General features: G+C 42.7%; 1 long non-coding RNA gene across 1 annotated transcript; it reads left to right on the top strand.

The window, feature by feature from the left end:
• Window positions 1–115: 115 nt before the first annotated feature.
• LOC129709747 (uncharacterized) lies at window positions 116–24,305 on the top strand. The gene is made up of 3 exons (XR_008725569.1): window positions 116–269; window positions 23,164–23,325; window positions 24,071–24,305. It is a non-coding gene; the product is annotated as an uncharacterized LOC129709747 (long non-coding RNA).
• Window positions 24,306–25,855: the final 1,550 nt, after the last annotated feature.

Genomic DNA, 25,855 nt, shown 5'->3' with positions numbered 1-25,855 from the left:
ACGCTGATTGGCTTCTGCGGCGTCCAATCGCACACAAGGTCGATCCGCGGCCAATGGGAGAGCGGGCGGGGTGACGAGTGCCCGCAAGCGTCCAATCGGATCTGCAACCCGGCCAATCAGAGCGTGCGAGCCGCGCGTGCAGCGACGGTTTGAGCCGGTCCCGCGAGGCAGGGACGGAGACGTCCTTGGCAAAGATGTCTTTGGTCCTCGGCGAATATAAAGCGGGACGCCTACCCATCGATTCCACCCTGACAAAGCTCCAACATCAGGTAATGAAGCGGGATAGACACAAAGTGCCCGAGAAACGTCACCCATCCCTTCTAACCTGAGATACTGCCTGTCCCGCTGAGTTACTCCAGCTGTTTTTGTCTGTCTTCGGTGTCAAACCAGCACCTTTCTTCCTTCATAAAGTGCTGGAGTAACTCAGCGGGTCAGGTAGCATATCTGGAGAACATGGTGACTGTTCGGGTGGGGACCCTTCTTCAGACTAAGGAGAGCGGGGAAAACTTTTCGTACTCATGCACCTGTCCAAATGTGTATGTACTGTAATACTGTGTGAAAATGTTGCCCCTCTATTTCCTATTAAATCTTACATACACTCCTTAAACCCATGTCCTCTGATTTTCGATTCCCCTATTCTTGACCATGTGCATTCATTCACTCTATCTCCCTTTTAAGTGGATAGGAACTGCAGATGCTGGTTTACACCGCAGTGAGACGCAAAATGCTGGAGTAACTCAGTGGGACAGGTAGCATCTCTGGAGAGAAGGAATGGGTGACGTTTCAAGTCGAAACCCTTCTTCAGACTGTCAGGGGAGAGGGAAACTAGAGATATGGAAGGGTAAGGTGTGAAAACGACAGATCAAAGCAGATGCTGTCAAGGAATTGTAGAATGGTTCTTTGTTGGCTGAGGGGAAGGTGAAAATGAAGCATACAATCAGTAAATTTAATAAGTAGGACAGTGAAACTATTTGAAGAACTAGAGTGGGGGGAGGGCTGGAGAGAGAGGGAAAGCAAGGGTTACTTGAAGTTAGAGAAATCAATGTTTAAAGCAGTACATCTGCCCATTGACTGGAACCCATCCCAGGGAAAGTTCCAAAATCAGGTAATGAAGACTCAAATTGCTGGAGTAACTCAGCGGGTTAGGCAGCATCTCTGGAGAGAAGAAATGGGTAATGTCTCGGGTCGAGACCCTTCTTCAGCCTGATGTCAGAGGAGGGGGCAGGACAAAGATAGAATGTAGTAGGAGGCTGTAAGACTGGTGGGAGAAGGGGGAAGGGATAGAGATGGAAAACAAGGGCTATCTGAAGTTAGAGAAGTCAATGGTCATACCGCTGGGGTGTAAACTACCCAAGCGAACTATGAGGTGCTGTTCCTCCAATTTGCTTAGGGCCTCACTCTGACAATGGAGGAAGCCCAGGAGAGAAAGGTCAATGGCAGGGAATGGGAGGGGGAGCTGAAGTGCTGATCAGGTAGGTTAAAGACTGACTGAGCCGAGGTGTTCAGCGAAACGATCGCCGAGCCTGCGCTTGGTCTCGCCGATGTAGAGAAGTTGACACCTGGTACAGCGGATACAGTACATGAGATTGGAGGAGGTGCAAGTGAACCTCTGCCTCACCTGGAAAGTCTGTTTGGGTCCTTGGATGGAGTCGAGGGGGGAGGTAAAGGGACAGGTGTTGCAACTCCTGCGGTTGCTGGGGAAAGTGCAGGGGGGGGGGGGGGGGGGGGGGGGGGGGGTGTGATTTGGCTGGGAACGGACAAGTTTATCAGGGAGTTTCGGAGAGAACGGTCTCTGCAGAAAGCAGAAAGGGATGGAGATGGGAAGATGTGGCCAGTAGTGGGATACCATTGGAGGTGTAGAAAATGTTGGAGGATTATATGCTGTATGCGACGGCTGATGGGGTGGAAGGTGAGGACAAGGGGGACTCTGTCCTTGTTACGAATGGGAGGAGGGGTAGCAAGAGCGGAGCTGTGGGATATCGAGGAGACCCTAGTGAGAGCCTCATCTATAATGAAAGAGGGGAACCCCCGTTTCCTAAAGAATGAGGACATCTCTGATGCCCTGGTATGGAAAACCTCATCCTGGGCGCAGATGCAGCATTGACGGAGGAATTGGCAGTAGGGGATCGAGTCTTTACAGGAAGCAGGGTGGAAAGAAGTGTAGTCAAGATAGCTATGGGAGTCAGTATATAGCAATGGAGTAACTCAGTAGGTCAGGCAGCATCTTTGGAGAACATGGGTAGGTGAACACTCGGGTCGGGTCCCTGCTTTAGACGGATTATAGATGGGAGAGCGGAGAAAACCTTTCCTATCCATGCACCATTCCAAATGTTATATCAGTACTTGCCTCAACTACCTCCTCTGGCAGCTCATTCCATAGATATCTGCCACCCTCTGCGTGAAAAGTTGCCTCTCTATTTCCTATTAATTCTTTCCCCACTCACCTCAAACCCATGTCCCCTGATTCTTGATTCCCCAACTCTGGGTAAAACACCTTGTGCATTCACCCTATCTATTCCCCTCGTGATATTTTTTTCCTGCTCTCCCTACTACAGTCTGGAGAATGATCCTCACCTGAAATGTCACCTATCCATTTTCTCCAAAGATGCTGCCTGATCCGCTGAGTTACTCCAGCATTTTGTGTCTATCTTTGGTATAAACCAGCACCTGCAGTTACTTTTTATTAAATTGAACTAAATGTCTGTTAGGGGACTGTTGCCAACTGGCCCATTCTAGACTGCAGCAGCATGTGGTGAGGGACTTGCTGAAGTTTGGTGCAACCAATGCCAAGGATTTGTGGGGGAAGACCAAAGTATTGGATCCTTTTGCTGTGGGACATTGGGGGCGCGGGGAGGGGGGGGGGCAGAATTTGGTAGAGACACTCCTCAAACAAGGGAGGAGATATCACCTAGCCACAAGAGTGTCAAAGGTGCTTGGTTTAAGGATAGTTGTGAACACAACTGAATATGACATTAATAAATGTGTGGACACTAAGAATGTTGGAAGAATGTTTGCACTGTTCTTATTTTGTATACATTTTTTGTATTCTGAATAAAGTTTATTTTTTTTAAATAAAAAAAAAATCGAGTGCCTCCCTTTACGCCTCATGTGGACCACATGATATGTTTTCTTCGCCTCAGTGCATCACCGGTCTCCATGCGCAATGCAATGCTGATACTTTGACAGACCCTCACAAGCGAGTACTGGTCCAACAAATACAACTGTAGATGCTGGAATATGAAACAAGAATGGAAAATGCATAAGAAATTGGCATTTATACAGCCATATAACCATATAACAATTACAGCACGGAAACAGGCCATCTCGGCCCTACAAGTCCGTGCCAAACACTTATTTTCCCCTAGTCAGGTATGATCAGACAGGGAATATAGATCACTTGCAAACAGGTATGCAGTTTAAACTAACCTCATGGTCGGCACAGACACTGTGGGCTGATGGGTCTGTTCCTGCGCTGAAATGTTCTGTGTACCAAAACAGGCAGTCTATTCCTGATCTAACTGGTTTCTCTTTCCGCAGATGCATACCAATATGCATAATGGATGGAATGACTCCCTTCTTGTAATTTTTCTATTATTTCATGATTCCACTCATGCCTGGCATTGCCAGTTTCTCAGAACTTGTGCTGTCAGTTGCAATGATGCACTTTGTTCATCACTCATAGTGTCCTTTCATCTCCTCTCCCTTCAGTCTTTCCTCTGCTCCTGCTGCTCTGATATTATAGAGAGTTGGGAAAAGTGATGCCTTGCAATGATAAAGCAGTCTACCGACAGTCATGTTTATAATTTATATACCAAGCACTTTTATGCAGCAGCACAATGACAATGTGAGTGTCAAACCAACAGAGATGGAATAATGCAATGAAGCATTGATAGTGAGTTTACCTGGAAGACCCATGGAAGGAATGGAATATGAATTTGTTAATAGCAGGGTTGGAAGTAGTTGTGTATATGAGAGCAATGCCAGATGCTCTGGTTTCTGCTAACATTTCAAAGACATACATGCTTGTAAGTTAAATTGCTCTTAATAAATGATAAAATCGAGGGGGGGGGGTTGATAAAAATGAAGGGAGTATTTTTTTAATTAAGTGATTAATACACATTTTGTTTAAATGGGTGGTGGACGGTCGGTGCAGACTCAATGGGCTGAAGCACCTACAGTATTTCTGTGCTGTATCTGCATGACTCACGCAGCCATGGCAAAGCCTCTGCCTGCTGCCTTTGCTACCTTTCAAAGGGAGTAGAAGAATTTAACTCAGAAGCTGAAGACAATCTTGGTGATTTCCCAAATGCTATGGTACACAGCAAATTATGAAATGTTCCCAGCTACAGAGTGGAAGGAGCTGGAGGCCACTGTAACCAACTGTCACCAATAAGACAGTCTAAGTTTTGTATTACACATATACTGCGCCAAATAGCAAAAATATCCTACTAAAAGTTTCATTTGCAATTTGCACCCACAATGTTGAAAAATTGTGCAACATGGACCAATTTTGACTGCAATATATCTGGAGAAAAACTCTGTCAGAATAGATTGCATGAGGCTCTCTAAGATTTATGATTTCATTAAACATTGTACTCAGAGGAAATCTTTTCCTTGCATCAATGGAAAATATATAACAACATGATCTCCTATGCAGTTATAAATAGGTTAGTCTTTTTAACAACTTAAATCAAAACATGATGACCTGCCTTTCCTGTTTGTATCGGAACCGATTAGTTTTGCTGTAAAGTTATCAATCTGTAATATTATCTCACCTCTCTCATGGCCCGTTTTGCTGATTCCTTCTAGCATTTCCGTTTTGCTTTCAGGTTTTAATAACAGCTCTTATCTATGTTTCACAGTTTTAAGTTATCTCTTCACTGGTTTACTCTCTTTCTAACTTCTCTTATTAATCTATTAACAAGATGACTCCGTAAACATTGGAATCATTTGGGAGACTTGATCCCACCCCATCGGAGATATTTCCTTCATCTTATTCACCCCTCCCCAGCTTTTCTGCAACTTAAAACAAACTTCTCTTTCTTTGTTTCATGCGGATTGACCTGCTGGGTGTTTATAGAATTTTGCTTTTGAATTATTGATTAACTGATTGAAAGATACAGTATGGAAAGAGGGAGTTCAGCACACAAAGTTCATACTGACCATTGATCACCCGTTCACACTGGTTCTATGTTATCCAACATTAAAAACATACCTGACAGATGCAGATCATAGATGCTGTGTCAATTCTTTAAATCCAGGTGTCACATTTCTGCAGGTTGATAAGTGGCCAATTAAGAAAGTGCAATTGTATGTTTTAATTTGTTGATTACATTATGAACTGTAATCAGTGAAACACTGCTAAGTATTTTATACAGCCTGAAATTTGGCCAGTATGATTTATTTTGTAATTACATTCTACCATGATTCTGACATTAGGAAGGCTTGCAATGTGATTCAAAGTGATTCAAAGCAAGAAAAAAGGCAATAAATCCAGTCAAGGTCAGAGGCTTCCAGAGCTCTTCAATAAATATGTGCAAACATTTAATGGATAATGTAACAATGAGGAGATGGGGGCATGGATAACTCCAGCCTAGCAAATGGGGGTTATATAAATAGTGTGATCCTAGGGGTAAATACACTGGGAAAATCATATATCTATATACTTAAAAGTCTAATTTTGTATATTTATTTGTGTGTGTGTGTGTGTGTGTGTGTGTGTGTGTGTGTGTGTGTATAATCACAACTTCTCAAAAAATTGACATGCTAACGGTAACATTTTTACATATTCCGTTAGAGATTTTTCTCGTGGAGTACAAAATCGCCTCATCTGAAAATGTCATGCTTTATTTCTCGAGTTATTAATGAAAATAAGACTCTTTCACTGATGATGCGAGTGACATCAGCCCCCCACCTCCCAAGTCCCTCCTCTCCCCCCCTTTTGGGTTCACCTTCTCTTCTGCGTTTTTATTTTCCTTCCCAGTGACCATTATAGAATGTGTTGTGTCACATATTGCTGATTGTGCACAAGACATTTTATTGCTAGTCGGTGCCAATCCTGTTTGGTAATCTTTTCAAATATGGACAAGTTACATTCTCTGACAGTGGATTGATTCAGATTTATTTTGAATCACAATTACAAATCTGCATCCATTTATGCAATGCCAGATGACATTTAATAATTTACCCAAATAAATGCTGTGATATGGTACACAATACATTTATATCTTACTCATTTAAAGACCTTATGGACCACAACACATTTATATCTTACATATTAAGATCTTTAGGACCTGATAAAGTAACAACTGAGAATAGTACAAGCCAAATAATATAATCTGTTTCTATGCACAAAGGGCTAATTGATTGTATAAATGAATTAAGATGTTTTCTTGTCTCATCATTGGAGATAATCTTACTAGCCACAGGACCTAAATTGTAAGAATGGTTTTATTTAGAGTAAGATAATATCTTGAAATATATTGAGAGAGAGAGAGAGAGAGAGAGAGAGAGAGAGAGAGAGAGAGAGAGGGAGAGAGAGATATTATTCCAGTGACCTAAATAAACTGTGGATTCTACAGAGGCTGGTAAATTAATTCCAAAACGCTGAAGGCAACTGCTATCTACAAAGTGATTATATCCACCTTTGTATATTAACAATTTTCTTCTCATTTGTGCGAATGGACAGTCCACCATGCATTGTAAATAAGAATCCTACAGGATTAACTATTTATTGCTGGTACTCTGATTTATTCATTAAGGACAGTTACAGCTGGAATTCAAATGAATCATATTCCCAAGGACACAACAGGTTTATGATGCTTACATTTTACAGTACTTTACAACAACATGGAAGTCATTTATAGACTCTGCTCTTGCAGTAACCTTTATAATTGAAAACAATAAATACTTTTTACAGTGCAGGTATCGGGTGGGATCGAAAATCCCATTGATAGAGAAAAACCTAAACATTCTGGAAATATAAAATAAGTTCAGACCACATCAGAAATTTCTAGCCCATCAGCAAAGAAAAATGATAGAATCTGAGTCATACAGCGTGGAAACAGGCCCTTCGGCCCAACTTGCCCACACCTACCACAACATGTCCCACCTACACTAGTCCCATCTGCCTGCGTTTGGCCCATGTCATTCCAAACCTCTTATCCATGAATCTATTTAATTGTTTCTAAACATTGCAATAGTCCCTGCCTCAACTACCTCTGCCAGCTTGTTCCATACACCCATCACCCTTTTTTGGAAAAGGATAGGTTACTAATATTTTGAGTGTGAAGTTTTTCATTTGTAACCATCAACAAAAATTAAAGAAATGAGAATTTAAAAAATACTGCAGATACCAAAAATTGAAACAGACAGAAAATGCTGTAAAACAACATCTGTGGATAGATAAAGGGCACAGTGGCGCAGCGGTAGAGTTGCCGTACAGCACTTGCAGCGCCGGAGACCCGGGTTCTATCCCGACTACGGGTGCTGTCTGCACGGTGTCTGTATATTCTCCCCGTGACCTGCGTGGGTTTTCTCCGACATCTTTGGTTTCTTCCCACACGCCAAAGACATACAAGTCTGTAGGTAAATTGGTTTGGTTAATGTAAAAATTGTCCCCAGTGTGTGAAGGATAGTGCTAATATGCGGGGATCACTGGTTGGCGCGGACCCGGTGGGCCGAAGGGCCTGTTTCCACACTGTATCTCTAAACTCAACAAAATTAACAAACCATAGGTCAGAGGAACTCTGTGAGCCAGGCAACATCTGTGGACGGAATGAACAGACGATGTTTCAGGTCAGGGCCCTTCTTCGGACTGAACCTTCTGAACTTCAATCTTCTTTAGAAAGGTCCAGATCACAATACTTTATTCAGCACATCTGTAGATTTTTCAAGAGAATCATCATGGACATGTTGAATCTTTTCAGGTGTCTAAGTAAGTAACTGCAGATGCTGGTTTACAAAATAAGACATAAAGTGCTGGAGTAACTTAGCAGGTCAGGCTGCATCCATGGAAACATGAATAGGTGATATTTCGCAGGGAGTTGAGCAGGGGACTGAGCACACAACCTTGTGGAGCACCAGTGTTGACTTTACATCAGTCTGAAGAAGGGTCGCAACGCTGAAATAGACCCTCAATCCCCTGCTGTGTTACTCTTTGTTGATGCCCCATATTTAAATCTGCTTGTAAGCAGGCAGAAGCAGCACTGACAACTGATCAGAATGGCTGAAACTAGAGCGGAGAAGGAAGCAATCAGTTTACTTATGGTGTAGGTGGACTAGCAATGGTACAAAATGTTAACACTCCACCTGGGGCAGGAGATATGCTGATGGTTTTTAAGGGAGTATGTTCCTGAAGTGTGCTTGATTTACGTCACCAGCAACGATGAATAGGCTATCAGGGTTTTCTGTCTCAAGAGAGTTGATGACTGAGTATAATTTGTCAAGCACGATGATACAATGCAATAGAACTTTATTTATCCCAGGAGGGAAAGTGATCTGACAACAATCATAAAACACAAGATACATGAAACATGAAATTAAAGTGACCATGCAATGGATTGGGGATGTGCAAAGATTGGGTGGTGGGGGGGAGGTCAGTCAACCCCACGACAGAAGGGGGAGGAGTTGGACAATTTGATAGCCACAGGGAAGAAGGATCTCCTGTGGCGTGTCTGTTGCTGAAGGTACTCCTCAGGTTGACCAGTGTGTCACCTTGGTGTTGGTTTAGGATGGTGTGTCTTCAAGATGATAGAGGTGTATTCCATCTGTAGATAAAAGTGAAGAAAAAGGGAGCAGAAAGAGGTAAGGCTGCCAGATTAGTGCTCCACAACGTGTTGATTAATAGGAACATGCCCTTCAGCTCACAATGAGTGTGCTGAACATGATGCCAGGCCAACTCTTATCTGCCTGCAGATAGTCCATATCATTCTATTCCCCAGATATCCATATGCCTATCCAAAAGTCTCTTAAATGTCTCTACCATATCTGCCTCAACCACCAAACTTTCAAACACACTTTATTGATAGTAATTCACTGAGTTTGCAAAAACAAATACCAATCTATCATTGTCAGTCTGAGGTTAATGAGCAATAAATCAGACTAATGGTTTAATTTGCATGTCAAGATCAGCAGTGGGCAGAAAGTTCAATATTATTCTTTGTCCCTCATGTTTTCCTATTATTTTATTCCGTTTCTAAAGTTAATAGGAAATAATCATAAGTAATTAGTAAGACATTATTTAATAATAATTGTCTTTGTCAGTCACTACCTAAAAATCATGTTTATACAGTATTTTTAATGTTGCAAGCTCCGTTACAGAAATATGATTGTTGAAAGCATTCAGCCAAAGAGGTTATTAACAAATTGCTTCAAGGTGGTTTGACAGTAGGTGAGACAATGATGCCCACTGAAGATATTGATGATGATGAACACAGTGATGTTAAAGTCATTAGATGTGTAGTTCGACACTCCCTTGGCATTAGACTGGTCATTTTCCTGGCACTATTGTGATGCAAATGTTAGTTGGAACATATCAGCTCACACTTGAATGTTGTCTAAGTCGTGCTGTATAAGGGAAGGGCTGCTTCATTTGCTGAGAATTTGCAAATGGATTTGAACATTGTACAATCATCAGAGAACATCACTACTTTTGATTTTAGGGTTGATGGGTTAAGCAGCCGAATATGGTTGGGCCTAGGACATTGCCCTGAGGAACTTCTGCAGTTTTGGGACTGGGCAGATTAACCTGCAGTAACCATGACGATCTTCCTTGGAGTGAGGTATGCGTCCTACCATTAGAATGTTTTTCCTTTGATGCCCATTAACCAGTTTATGTCAGGGCTCCTTGATGTGTTTTAGCAGTCTATTCATTTTACATAATATACATACTGTTGTGAACAATTGGAATAAGTACTCAAACATAGAGTGTGGATTGGTCATCGTGATGTAAACAGCAGTCCTCACATGAAAGGAGACTAATAGATAACATGTCAATGCAAGATGACCTTATTAATGACCATGGTGATAGAATGAGACACTGATGGTGTTGCAGAGCACCATAATGTCTAACTGATTGAACACCAATGAGACTGGCCATAGGTGAGAATAGCAGGCAATGTTCTTCATATGAAGAGTTCTCTAGTTTCTCTCACCATATCTCACCACCCCCGTTACCCCTGCTCCTTTCCTCCCTTTTGTACACTCATCTGACATATGTCCCTCTTTCCCCTGCCAGTCATGTCCTTCCCTCTGGCTTTACATTTCACTCCAGTGCAGCAGGAAGGGGGGGGGGGGGAAGAGGCAAAAACTGTGGAGGATAACTAACCAAATCCAATGGGCAGAACAAAGAAAGACAAATTAAAACATTGAACATATCACAGTACAGCACCGGAACAGGCCCTTCAGCCTATCACGTCTGCACCAACAAAGATGAAATTCTGAACAAACCACATGTGCCGGCACCCAGCGGGTCAAGCAGCATCTGTGGGAACAAAAATAATTGTCTACATTCTCATGAACTATTTCTACATCCTCTGAAGCCTCCGCTGCCTTTCCATAGTGTGACCTTAGCTGCACACAATACTTCATTGAAGAATATGATGATCAATGTTAGGAAAGAAAAGTTGGCAAAGACAAGAAGGCATTCGACTTTCAACAGAAAATATGATGCTGCATAAATAAAGTATATGTTTATTCCAATATGTGTTCATTGTGTGATTTGTAATTCTGAGCAAACTTTGCAATGTGATTCAACACCTTGAGACAAACACCCAAAGTTAAAGGAAAGTTGGTGGAAGTTTTTCCAATAGTAGCAAGATGAAGTGGCCTCTCTAAAAAATACAAAACAACTGCAATAATGACAAATGATAGTATGTTTAAAGAATCTCCTGGCACATCGCACTGTCAATGCAAATCACCATTAACAATAGGTGATGAATTAATAATGCCTTCAGTAATAGTTGTATGCCATTCAGTCTTGAGTGATGCAGCCTGCAAGAAAATATGTGGCATTCCTTTGTAACTGAACTTGTCACACACACAGAATACCTGATACTGAAGACATTGAATCCCAATTGACTGAAAGAATGAAAGCATTAGTTTTGCAATACAATTAGATGACCTGACTGACATTTATAATCTTGTGCTTATTGTCGAGGTCGAAAGGGCCTGTCATGAAGATTTATTTTGCTATGAAAAACTGCCACAAAATACAATTTTTTTGAGCTTCTGGATGAATAAGTGACAGGGCTTGGACTGCTATATTGTAATCTGCACTGAGTGATGGAAGCATCGATGGAGTCATCAAGTGCTCAAACAACACTTTGCTTCATTTATATGGTAATATTGGCAGCCAAGAAAATGTCTCCAGAGCTTAACAATGTCCTTATAGCGAGCAAAATTGAGAATTTGTGAAAGCAAATGCTCTAAATTATCTTTGCTGCAATTTATGAGGACTGACCATTATCACCTCCTTTTACATGTTTAAGAACAGAGCATGCCCTTTGGTAAAGCGTATGAATTGTGATATGTTGAGCTTTTCTGTCTCAAAAGAAGTCTCCGTTGGAAGAACAGTTTCGCCTGGCTCACGAGACTTATACATTTGGCAGATGTAGTTGATTACACTAATAAATAAATCTCTGTTGAGAAGTGTGCCTTGTGAATTTCCAAAAATTAATTGAGTGCAATTGTTTTAACATGTCCCTATCCTTCAAATCCATTGAACCTGGTCGTGCGGGACTTCGGGCTTCCGGACCTTCTCCCTTCACGTCTTTTGGCTATTGATCTCACTCAATGAAAATTGGTGAATGAACAAGAAATTCAACTTGAACGCAAGAGGCTGCAGAGAGTGGTAAACTCAGCTCAGTCTATTATAGGCAAGGCTCTCCCAACCATTAAAAGCATCTACATGAGGCGTTATCTCGACGGCAGCATCTATTATAAAGGATCCCCACCATCTGGGTCATACCCTCTATTCGCTGCTACCGTTTGGCAGGATACCATACTTATGCCGGCAACAATAAACATGACTTGACTTAATTGTAAATACCAGGTTAATTCACAGGATGATGGGACTGACATATGATGAAAGAATGAGTTGACTGGGCTTATATTCACTGGAATTTAGAAGGATGAGAGGATATCTTATAGAGACAGAGAATTCTTAAGGGATTGGATAGGCTAGATGCAGGAGAAATTACAGTTTAAGAATAAGGGGTAAGCCATTTGGGACTGAGATGAGGAAAAAAATTTTCACCAAGCGAGTTGTGAATCTGTGGAATATTCTGCCGCAGAAGGAAGTGGCCATTTCACTGGATGTTTCCAAGAGAGGGTTAGATATAGCTCTTAGGGATAATGGTATCGAGGTATATGGGGAGAACGCAGGAACGGGATACTGATTTTGGAAGATCAGCCATGATCATATTGAAAGGCGGTGCTGGCTCGAAGGTCTGAATGGCCTACTCCTCCACCTATTTTCCATGTTGCTATGTTTATGTAAATGAAACTGACAATATTCAGCATATATGAATAAGATCTAATTGAATTTTTAATGGTTTCCTAAACTATAATTGTTTCTTTTAAACAATAATTGTTTCTTTGAAAGTCATTTCTGGCTTTAAAGGAAGACAGATGCAGTTGCAGATTGCAAAATTCCATATGCAGTGAATTAAAAATAACGTTAATAATTAATCAGTTTCTGCTTTAATCTCGTAAGAAAGTGTAATCTTAATTTCACACTCTGTGAGAGATTTTAAATGATTTTTACTTCCAGGCTTGCAGTCAGTGATGACATAATTGCTACAGAAAGTCAGAATTTCCTGCAGCTAATTTCTGACTGTGATTTCCAAAAGGAAAGATGGAACCCTAGAAGATCATTGAAATCTTCATGGACAAATATATTAGGCAGAATCCTCCCATTATCATTCATTACAAAATCAGACCCAATACCTTCATATAAATGTATTGCTTCCATCTATATTCCTTATCATGATGTTCATCTTCTTTTCTGTAGTTTTCTATCCTTTAACCCAAGTCATTCATAAATATAAAAGATAGACACAAAAAGCTGGAGTAACTCAGCGGGACAGACCCTTCTTCAGACTGGGAGTTGAAAGACCTAGTCTGAAAAAAAGATCTTGACCCGAAACATCACCCATTCCTTCTCTCCAGGGATGCTGTCTGTCCTGCTGAGTTACTCCTGCTTTTTGTTTCTATCTTCGGTTTAAACAAGCATCTGCAGTTCATTCATGTTCATTCATACTGATTCGTGAATATAATTAATAGCTGCAGGCCTACACAGATCCTTGCAATTATCATATTTTGCCATTTGATGACCTGATTAGAATCCCTAACTCTGTTTCTTCACAATGCAACTTAGAATCTGCTTCACTTCTGTTCACTTTAACTTTATGTAAATTCATCTCATAATAGACATTAAAAATGGCTTTCTGAATGACTATATGACAAATATTAGTAGATATTTTTCTGTCCACTTCAAAAATGTATGGAAGGCTTGTTAGCCATGACCCACTACTATTCACCTATCTATCTCTGGTCTCCTAACATGCCACTTCCTTGTAACTTTAATTACAGCATCGCTGGCAATAGTATGGACCTCCCTGCATTCTATGTTGAAGAAAGAACTGCAGATGCTGGAAAAATCAAAGGCAGACAAAAAATGCTGGTGAAACTCAGCAGTTGAGGCAGCATCTATGGAGAGAAGGAATTTGCGACGTTTCGGGTCGAGACCCTCTCCATGCATTCTATACTCGCTTTGAGCAGAAGGTCAACAGAGCAATGATATCCATCCCGTCAGACTCGTGTGCATGTTTTCCCACGGTCACCCATGCAGGGGCTAGATTGGCCTGCTTGAGGGTTAACCCATGGAAAGCAACTGGCCCGGATGGAGTCCCTGGCCGTGTCCTTAGGAATTGCGAGGACCAACTAGTGGGAGTGTTCATGGAAATCACTATTAAAACATGGGTGGGTCACAATTTCTTGATGCACGCGCGCACACACACACACACACACACACATACACGAGGCTTCGGCCGTGGGCCCTGTGGACGGTAACATCGGGGGCTGACCTGGTTGGTGACTGTCTCCGAACTCCAGCAACAGCAGCTTTGAATCGTGGGCCTTGAATCGGCCCATTCACGAGGCCTTTCATCGCCCGGCGCAGCTTAAAATCGGCCAGCCGGGAGCCTCGATCACCTCTACGCAGCAGTTTGATTTTAGGCCGTGCCGGGCAATGAAAGGCCCCGCAAAGGATATGGATCATGGATAAAAACTGTTTTTATGTCTGGCTGTGGCAGCTTTGGCAATCCGGAGTCGCCTTCCAGAGGGAAGTGATTCAAAGAGTTTGTGGCCAAGGTGAGAGGGGTCAGAGATGATCTTGCCCGCTCGCTTCCTGGCCCTTGCAGTGGAGGGAAGGTTGCAGCCAATAACCTTCTCTGCTGATCAGAAGATTTGCTGCAGCCTCCAGGTGTCATGCTTGGTGGCTGAGCCAAACCAGACCATGATGGAGAAGGTGAGAGCAGACTCTACGATGGCTGTGTAGAATTGGACCATCATTGCCTGTGGCAGATTGTGCTTCCTCAGCTGCCGTAGGAAGTACATCCTATGTTGTGCCTTTTTGCCTTAAAGGCAAACGGAAGAACCAACCTTGGAGGAGGGAGAGAGAGAGAGAGAGAGATGGGGGAAAAAAAACGAAATAACGCGAGTGACCGTGAATGAGGGACTTTCCTGCAAGCCGGTCAGGAAACCTGTTCGACCGGAGCCCTTAATGACCTGACCCGTTTAAATCTAATACCTGTTTAAATCTTTCCCATCCACCAATTCAGCCAATTAGTTCAAATGGTAAATGTACCCACATCAGACAGCTTTAATAAATTCTCCCTGAATACATTCAGTAATACTTGAAGGTCAAAACACAATTGGTGACACATCGTGTTAATACGATGTTAATAGAGACATTTAACAAGCGCTTAACAGTGACACCCCCACTCTCGCGGAAAGCGGAGATTTTAATAGATTTTTTTTTCACCAAATTTCAAAATCCAGATTACAAAACATGGGGGGGGGGGTGGAAATTGTCCCCCACCTCTCAAAACATGGGAGGGACGTGTCCCACCCGGAATTTCCGTCCATCTTTAATCTCTCCCAACACCATCATGAGGCACCCCCATCTGCTTCAAGAGGACCACAATCATCCCAGTGCCAACAAAAAGCAACATCTTGTGTCTTAATTACTCCCATCCGGTGACCTTGATATCCACAATTATGTAGAGGCTGGTAATTTCACACATTAACCATCCTACCAAGCAGCATAGATCCATTGCAGTTTGCCTACCGCAACAACAGGTTCATGGATGATGTCATCTTTCTGGCCCAACACCCATCCCAAGAAAACATGGATAAGAAGGACACCTAATAAACTCTCAGACTCCTAATAAACTACAGCTGTGCTTTCAATATCATTATCCCAACCAAGCTCATCTCTAAACTTGTGGAACTTGGAGTCAGCACTCTTCTCGGCAACTGTATCCTCAACTTCCTGACCAACAGACCATGATCAGTGAGGATAGGTGATAAATCTTTCTCTATGATAATCCTCAACACTGGTGCCCCATAATGCCCCTGTCCCACTTAGGAAATCTGAACGGAAACCTCTGGAGACTTTGCGCCCCACCCAAGTTTTCCGTGCGGTTCCCGGAGGTTTTTGTCAGTCTCCCTACCTGCTTCCACTACCTGCAACCTCCGGGAACCGCACGGAAACCTTGGGTGGGGCGCAAAGACTCCAGAGGTTTCCGTTCAGGTTTTATAAGTGGGACGGGGCATAAGGATGCGTTGTCAGCCCACTACCACACTCCTTACACGCTCCTGACTGTGCAGCCAAATACCAATCAAACTCAATTTACAAGTTTGAGACAACACCACCATACCATTATCAAATAATGACCGGATGGAGTCCAAAAGAGAGACAGAGAACCTTGTAGCCTGGTGCCAAGACAACAACCTATCCCTCAATGTCAGCAAGACAAAGGAAATTTGATTAACTTCAAGAAACGAAGCAGCACACGAAGTAGAGATGGATGAAAGCTTCAAGTTCCTGGGAATAAATATCGCCAGCAATTTATCCTTGACCAGCCACATCAAAGCTATGGCCTTAGAAACTACTTCCTCAGAAAGCTTAGGAAGTTCGGCATGTCCCCAACAATACTCAACACTTCTACAGATGCACCTTCAAAAGTATTTTATCGGGATGCATCACCACCTCATTTTGGAATAATGCATCCAATAAGAATTTATCGAACTTTATCTTTATAATTTTGTACCCTTTATCTGTGTGTTGTGGACGACTTGCTTGTAATCATGTATAGTTTTTTTTTTTGGCTGGATTGCACACAAGAGCTTTTCACTGGACCTCAGTACACATGACAATAATAAAGAAAACTACATTGGCATATTGTATCTCATCTGTGCAATTGCTCTCCATTTCCATAGTCCTTGTCATTTATGTATACAGTAAATGCTATGGCTTAATACTGATCCAAAGAGATCCTCCTGCAAACCTCCATTCATCACAACTCTACATCTTATTTCTTAACCAATTATATGCATAAACTATAATGGCCCCTTATTTCCAAGTGGGTCTATTTAATTAATGAGTCTATATAACAGCTAATGAATGACCTTCATTAAGATTCCTTTCTATTTCTTCACAGAACTCGGGTAAGTCAGATACAATTTGACTTTAACAAACACGTCCAGGTCACATCTAATTAATCCATGCTTCCCGAAGTAAGAATTAATTTTAACCTTGATCCTGGTTTTTTTTTGGACCACTGGCGTTAGAGCATTTGACATTTAATTGCATGGTTTATTTATCTTCCCCTTTTTTGAATTGGTGCATAACATTTGCAATCCACCACTGCTTTTAGTATAGTTTAGAGATGCAGCATTTCGGCCTACCGAGCCCATGCCGACCAACAACCCCATCACACTAAAGGGTCTGTCCCACTGTATGAGGTAATTCAAGAGTTCTCCCGAGTTTTCCCCCGATTCGGACTCGGAGAATATCCGTAGCGGGTCCGTAGGTGTTCGTGGATGTCTCGTAGCGGCTCGTAATGCTAACGGTAGGTATTCGGGAAATCCGGTAAACTAGTGACGTTTTTTCAACACTGAAAAATGTCCACAAGTAAAAAAATACTTGTGATGACAATTCTTTTTACTTTTTACTCGTACGAGCCGCTACGAGACATCCACGAACTCCTATGGACCCTCTACGGACATTCTCCGAGTTCGAATCGGGGGAAAACTCGGGAGAACTCTTGAATTATCTCGTACAGTGGGACAGGCCCTTAACACTACCCTATACACACTAGGGACAATGTACCAGGACAATTAACCTACAAATCTATATGTCTTTGGAGTGCGAGAGAAAACTAGACCCACGCAGTCACAGAGAGAATGTAGAAACTCCGTACAGATAGCACCCGTCCTCAGGATCAAACTCAGGTCTCTGGCGCTGTAAGCAACTCTATAGCTGTGCCACTGTGCCATCCTTAACTGCTAATTAACTGGATATCAAGTTAAAGATTTCTAAGGAACAGTTGGAGAGAATGTGTATCAATGTTGAGCACTAAGGTCTAATCTATTATTCTACATCCATTTTGTAACGTTCAGCAATTGACATCACATTACTTTAATGAAGGTAAACAGCATGTCTTCTGGAAATCTCTGTAGAATTAAAATGTTGATGAAGAGTGTAATAAAGAGGAGCGGCATGGGGCGCAGCAGGGAGTTGCTGCCTTACAGTGCACACAGCTCCAGAGACCCGAGTTTGATCCCAGCTGTGGGTGCTGCTGTACGGAGTTTTTTTTAAACGTTCTCCCCGTGAACCGTGTGGGTTTTCTCAGCGATCTTTGGTTTCCTCCCACACTCCAAAGACGTAGAGATTTGTCAGTTAATTGGCTTGGTATAAACTGTAAAATTTCCAAACTGTATCTCTAAACTAAACTAATTGTTAACATCCTTCCATGTTATTTCACTCCTGGTTCATTCATGTTTTTCTTCGTGAGGAAAAGGATGAATCACACCAAGGATTATTTGCTTTCCCATCTCTTACAAATTACAAATAGCACCAAAGTACAATTCATGGGAAATATATTTAGTTCCACTGTATTTCTCCAATGCCATTACCTATTAAAATAGAATCCTGACAAGTGCATAACTATTTCCCCAGGACATTTTCAGTATCAGTCAGGATTACCTTTCAGTGCAAAGTGCAGATAAAAATAGCCAATTTGCAAATCTTCATAGCACAGGCTACTAAATCATTATGTCACAATTCTTTCATAACACATCTTTAAAAATAATGGGATTTACCCAAAGGTGATTAAATTCCTTAAGTGTGCTACTCTTTCTGGAGGAGATAAAAATGGGCCTGAGATCTAAATGAAATGTCGTGCTTAGATTAGGAGACGACTAATACTGTAAGACATGCCATATTAGCATCGATGGTAAAAGATTTGCTTCACCCAGTTTTTTGCTTGAATTGAATCTTGTGACTAATCTGCTGAATTTACTGAAAGAGACTAGTTAGACCACAACTAGAATATAATGTGCAGTTATGGTCACCACACGCAGGAGATATGCGATAGCACTAGACTGGGTGCAGAGGAGACATGGCCAAGTCGGAGAATTAGTCACAAGGAGAGATCAACAATGGTGAGGCTTTTTCATGAGGATGGTTTAGTTTAGATATAGCATCGGTACAGGCCTTTTGGCTCAACAAATCCACGCCGACCAGCGATTCCCACTAACTAACACTATTCCACACACTAACACTATTCTACACAATAGGGACAATTTCCAATTTTACCAAGCCAATTTACCTACAAACCTGTACGTCTTTGGAGTGTGGGGGGAAACCGGAGCACCCGGAGAAAACCCATGCAGGTCACGCGGAGAATGTACAAACTTTGCACAGACATCACCCGCAGACAGGCTCTGGTTCTGTAAGGCAACAACTCTACCACTGCAGAACTGTGCCACCAGTGGAACATGGGTTACACCGAACAATCTGATGAAGCAATCTCAAATGGAAATATTTACCCCTCTTCTAAAACATGTTGGCAATAACAGATTTCACAGCTCATTTTTGCCTTTTTACAGCAAAGTGAGAGGCACTATAATTCAGTATTGCTAATAACACAGACCAGGTAGCTCTGTCAAAACCAGAACCACAGTCTGCACCATAAATGTGATATGTTACATCAAGAGGCATTAGCTAATTAAGGAAGGAAGAACATGGGTCAAAGACAATGCTAATCCCTAACTGATTTGTTCTAACACTGAGCTTCAACATCAGTTTCAAAGAGCAAACGTTTACTGTTAGGAGAGTTAATATTGTTTGTACTGCGACTCATACATTATATTTGAGAAATTATGGGGGAAATCTTCCATTTGATCTCATTGAGTTCATAGTGATGGAGAATACAGCATGGAAACAGGCTCTTCAACTGAAATAAGTAGGAAGAAATGGCCATTAGGAAAATGCTAAATTGAACTTTTAATATATTTAACTGTTTCAAATGTATATAATTTTAATCCATTTTATTTTCCCCACATTCCCAACAATCCCCTCCCTCCTAATGCTACCTTACCAACACACTAGAAGCAATTTACAATGAGCAATTTAGTTTAAAGTTACAGCATGACAACAGGCCCTTCAGCCCACCCTGTCCAACAATCACCCGCATACTAGTTCTATGTTATCCCAGTTTTGCATCCTATTCTGGGGGCAATTTACAGAAGCCAATTAACCTTTCAACCCACACATCTTTGGGACATGGGAGGAAACTGGAGCACCCAGAGAGCATGGTTTATTTCTCTTGCCGTTTTTTGAATTGATGCATAGCATTTGCAATCCACTGCTGCTTTTAGTTTAGTTTAGAGATGCAGCACGGAAACAGGCCCTTCGGCCCACCGAGTCCACACCGACCAGCAATCCCTGCACACTAACACCACGCTACACACACTAGGGAAAAGTTACAATTATACCAAGCCAATTGACCTACAAACCTGTACGTCTTTGGAGTGTGAGAGGAAACTGGAGCACCTGGAGAAAACCCACACTGTCACAGGGAGACCGTACAAACTCCGTACAGATAGCACCAGTGGTCAGTATCAAATCCAGGTTTTTGAGGCTGTTGGGCAGTAGCTCTACCGCTGCGTCACTGTGCCGCCCTAGTAAATCTACCTGCTGCACATTTTGAGGGATTTTTAACAAAACCAGAGCATGCAGAAGAAACTCATGCAAACTCCACACAGACGTAACAGGAGGTTAGGATTGAACCTGTGTTGCTGGAGTGAGAGACAGCAGCTCTTCTCACTGGGCACTGTAGAGCCCACTTGCTGGTTTTGTAGCCGTTCATTTGGGAGAGACTCAAGGTTACCAAGTGCAGGTTAGCATATATTCTCCTCATGGAGTCCTGCAGGCTGCATAGATTACCCAGCCCTCGATTTGACACCTGCCTGCTGAGTCTGCAGGCAAGTGCAGCTGCAACTACTGCAATATGTAGGAAGAAATGGCCATTAGGAAAATGCTAAAATTACCTTTCAATTTAATTCTAATGTATTTAACTGTTTCACATCTATATAATTAAAAATTTTTCTTTTTAGTAACATTAACTTTTTAATGAAACAGACGGTGCCTTTTCCTTGATACCACCCCAACACTTTTCCAGCAACTGAACTAACCTTTTGAAGCTCCTCAGGATAAACTGATCTGGAACCTGATTGCAAAAGAAAGCAGAGCTGCTGTTGGAACTCAATGGGCCAGGCAGCATCTGTGGTAGGAAATTGGCAGTTAACGTTTCATGTCCGGACACTTAATCTGAATTGAAAGGGTAGATTGGAAGTAGTCAAATTAGTCAGTAAAATGAGATAGAAAGGGGTGGGGCAAGGGCTAACAAAAGATAGGTGGATGGAGGTGAGGTGGGACTCCGGAAGTGGCGGTGCTGCCTTGCAGTCCGTTTGTCTTTTTTTTTGGTTTTATTTTGTCCCGTTGTTACAGTTTATTTCGATTTATTTAGTTGTGTGTGTGGGGGGGTGGGTGTAACATGTTTTTGACTTTTCCTTTGGGGGGGGAATGCGACCTTTCTTGCCGTATCCCCCATCTCGGTGTCCGTCTGCGCTGAGGCCTATCGTGGAGCTGGCGGCCTCCAACTGGGACCGACCTTGAGGCTCCGGAGGCGGAGCCAGCCAGGACTTACCAACACGAGGCTGGCCGACTTCTGGGCTGTGCTTGAGGGGCGACCGAACTTCTGACCCGACTTTGGAGCCTCCTCGTCCGCGGGCCAGTAGACGAAATCGTCGGGAGCTCGCAGGTCACAGGTTGGTGACCTATTTTTCAGGAGCTCCCGCAACTACAGCTGCGTCCGCTGGACTGGAGGGCGGCAGCTTCGATCGCCCCGGGCCGCGGAGTTTGAACCGGCCCGTTTGCGGAGCTCGGATTCAGCCGCGGGACTTGCACACCATCACCCGGCGGGGTCACAACATCGGAGGCCTGGATTGCCTCAGAGCAGAGGGAGAGCAAGGAGGGAGGAGACAATGACTTTGGGACTTTAAACTGTGTTGAGTGTTTGTTTTGTTATTTATTCTATATTATGATTGCAGGCTAAACCATTTTGTTGCACTGAAAAGTGCAATGACAATAAAATTGAATCAAATCCAATCAAATCCAATTGACAGGTTGGTTGGAGTCGGGGGGGGGAAGGATGTGTGGAGATAGTGACCGAGGCTGGGAGGTGATAAGTGGAGAAAACGAAAAGCTACAGCTACTGGAATCTGATAAGATAGGAACTTTTCGAGTTGAGGAAGGATGTGGCAGATGGAGCATAAGATCATAAGTGATAGGAGCAGAATAAGTGGGAGGGAAGGGAGGAGCAGAGGGTATCCAGTTGAGAGAAGTGTATGGGTGAATATAAATGAGGTAGGTGGGGGAGGGGAAAGAAATAGGGTGATGGGGCTGGGGGCATGTTGGAAAAAAGATATGTGAGTGTAATTGAGTAGATGGGAGGAGAAATACAGGTTCAGAAGTTCTATCACCTAATCCCATCACTTCCAATCCTTCTTATAAAGTGGATATGTTGCAGTGTTCCCACCACATTTAATCCCACCACGTGATACCCCTCCTATCTCTTTGCTTCTCATAGGAATCCCTTTCTCAGGGGTGGCCATGATAACAAACTGTACGATCAGGGCAAGCAAGTGGTAAGATTCACAAGATAGTGGTCAACTTCACATTAGGGTTGTAAGCAACCATTGCCAAAATAACATGGCAGCTATTATATGTGTCTGCACTGCACAAGACTATAACTGTAAAGGATGGCCATCACTCAATGTCTAACTACAACCCAGAGTTCGCTCCTGCACATTCGCTTGACATTGTCATTCGGGTGTGTCTCAGGGCGTGAATTAGTGTAAGCTGCTGGCATGCCAACGTGATTTGCCTCTGTACAATTAAGTCCAGAGATAAAGACTAAAGGGCTTAGCTTTAAAGTCAGAAGTGGAATGTTTAAGGGAGATCTGTGGGGCAAGTTTTTGTTTCACAGAGGTTGGTGGGTGCCTAGAACATTCCATCACCACGATGGAAGCAGATACAAAGGTGACATGTAACAGGCTTTAGGCACATGCATAAGTAAGGAATGAAGGGATATGGATCATATGCAGGCCAAGGTGATTAATTTACCTTGGCATTATGGTCAACGCAGACACTTTGGGCTGATGGGCCTGTTCATGTTCTGTACTGTTCCATGGATTCAATGTGGTCTAAATGGGAACACATTTCAACATTGCTGTTGGCCTAAGCATCATTCATATCAAAGCCAGATAAACAATATATTAATGGAGAACTATTCATTTTTCCCATAAGATTTTGCTGTGTGTTTTTGCCATTTAACAACCTCGTAGGTAAGGATAACTGGCTGTGGGGCATGAGTGAGTGTGCTGCCTGAGAGATCGTGTCAAGTGAATTAATGCCCTAATGTAGAGGGATGTTGACATGCTGAACCTGTGCATCAGGCAACCATCTCAGGTCGATCGTGCTATAATCTGCTGATACTCAGACCATTCCACCATTGTTTCAACCTCCAGACTTTGTACTGACCTGATTGATAGACCTCGAATCACAGGTGACTGGTGACTGCTGACTTCACTTTCATTCCTGGAATCAGTTCTCTGCACTATCTGAGTAGACACCATTCACGATGAGTGGTATCAGAGTGTAGGAGCCATGTCTCTGCTCCGTCAAAAGAGGTACCAATTTCCATTTGCCGTATCTTTACCTGATTGCTAATGAATCTCTCTGCTCATGCCATAGAGCAATTCGTCTATGAGTGGCTTTCACTGAGGAAGGCAACCTGCTAGTGAATGGCTTCTGTCTACTCACTGAGGACACCATCTGGCCTGGTCACTTATTACTGCTTTGTCAGGCAGCCCAATTGCTCTGTGGGGCAGAGTTTGATATCCAGCCAGATCAGAGCGAGAGTGCAGAGCAGCTGAACAAGTTTGTCTGGCTTCACTCTGTGCCTCTTCTCACCTGATCCTGAATGAGACAGGATTGTTATCAACACGCAATAAAATCACAGCCACCTCTCTCCTGCGAGAACATGGAGGTGGACTGCATCAAGTTCCTCATCATTTCTTGCAAACTGTTAATTATTTCATTGTGCATACAAATCAGCCTTGTGAAAGCATCCCACTTGTGGTCCTCATGCGAGACTTCTTGGGCAGCCCAGATGGGCGAACCCTTTGCCCATACCACCACAACTCGGTGAGCCCCCTACTCCAGATTTTGTGTGTCTAGTTCTGACCTGTAGCCCTCTAGTTGTGGGTGCAGTGTGATCCCTGCATTACGGGAAGGGTAAGGGGTTGCGTTCCTAAAAAGCAGATCACATGGTGATTTCCGTAACACAATGCTGCATCATCTGTACGTGTGTCAAGAAACGCAAGTTGAAAAACATCAATTTTGAGTTGATTTATTTATGCTTTATTTCCGCAGGACAGTTTCCCACATTTGGATGGCTTGATTATAACCATGTATAATCTTTCCGCTGACTGGTTAACACACAATAAAATATTTTTGCTGCACCTTGGTACACGTGACAATAAACTGAACTAATTAACAAAACTCAGTATGCAGATGGTGGGTACAAAATGAGTGTGCCCATGGTGTAGGAATCTGCTGGCTGTGCGTATTGGAGAGGTGTGTGTGTGTGTGTGTGTCTGCATGCGTGTATGGTGTACTGTGATTGTGTGTGTGTGTGTGTATACTTGTGATCACCTATTCATCTTGCACAAGTCTAGTCTCCAGCTGGGTATTGAGGGTTGAGATAGTTGAGGCAGGGACTATCGCAACTTTTAAGAAACATTAGGACATGGATAGGATAGGATAGTTTCAGAGGGATATGAGCCAAACGCAGATGGGACTAGTGTGGATGGGACATGTTGATGGTGTGGCCGTTAGGCCAAAGGTCCTCTTTCTACACTGTATGACGATGATTTCCTCACCCCCCCACCCCCCCCCCCCCCCCCCCCTTTTTCCTTTGCCTCTTCCTCTGTCCCCTGCTCACCTGCCGCATATGATGTTCTGGGGAGAGTGGGAACTGGGACTTCTAATAGCTTGCAAAGTCTGCAACTCACCTTGACATTTCTAGTGAAATTGCTTTGGACAATGATCCTTGTGCAGGGATTTTCACATGTGGAAACAACGTTGACTACCTCCTGCCACACTTTCTTCAATGGAGGCTGTGATTAGCCTCCTCACTCCAGCCACTCCCAATGCCCAACAACACCCAGGATCTCACTCCCTCCATGTGGAGCACGTCGTCTATGTGTCTTTCGACGGCCAGGCGCATGTTGTCTGGCTTCAGTGGGGATTCTGTCTTAATGGCAGAAACCTCTCTATAATTGCTGAAAAGTTAAGTGTTGGCAGCTGCACTCAGCTGGGCTAGCTTCTGCCAGGACCCAGACAGATCTCATTTTAGAACTTATTTCTCTGGTAAATCACGTTAACACCCTTTCACGTGTCCTTTTGACCGATTTGACGATTGTTTTGAGGAAAATCCAGTTTGGCGTTAGTGCTAATTGTAACAACGTTTCTGTGCACAATATCACGTGGAATACATTTTCTAAGCTTGTATACCTCAAAATCCTTGGTAATTTTGAGATTTGTTCTTTATGACCTTATAGACTGAGCAGTGGGGAAACGACAGCATCAATGTCATGACCTTGGGCTGCTGTGTAAATAGGAGTTTTTACTTTGAAGCTGCAAACTGCTGATGATACAGCCTCTTTTAATGAGCAGCCAAAGGAAAGTCATTTCCACTCTCTCCTTGACGCAGCTTAAACAACCATTTATCATAACTCTAATGATGTGATTTGTGACAATGCTGACGTTGTACTTTTTTTTCCCCTTTGCTCAGAAGCTGCTGTCTCTAGGGAAATGAGCCTTCTTATCACAATGATAGCGCTTGCAGGCAAAATGATTCGGATCTAGTGCAGTCTGATATTGAGATTTCATCCACACTACATTTAGTTCTAAACGTCTTTTCACATAACATTTTAATTTGCCTTTCACAGAACAATTTACCCTCGCATCATTGACTTCAATTATATGTTCATCCAATATGTGAATAATTATAAGTTGCCTATAAATTGAAGATATAAATCAGTTTGTTGTGCATGTGGATTATATTCACTCTTAAAAATAAATCAATTTAGCTTAAATTACTAATATGTGCATTTTCTTTGTTCAGATTACACACTTTGACTAATTTATTGGATA

The sequence above is a fragment of the Leucoraja erinacea genome, chromosome 26, assembly GCF_028641065.1.
Source record: "Leucoraja erinacea ecotype New England chromosome 26, Leri_hhj_1, whole genome shotgun sequence".
Lineage (NCBI taxonomy): Eukaryota > Metazoa > Chordata > Chondrichthyes > Rajiformes > Rajidae > Leucoraja > Leucoraja erinaceus.
The sequence above is the reverse complement of the archived record's forward strand: the minus strand, read 5'-3'. Positions and strand labels throughout refer to the sequence as shown.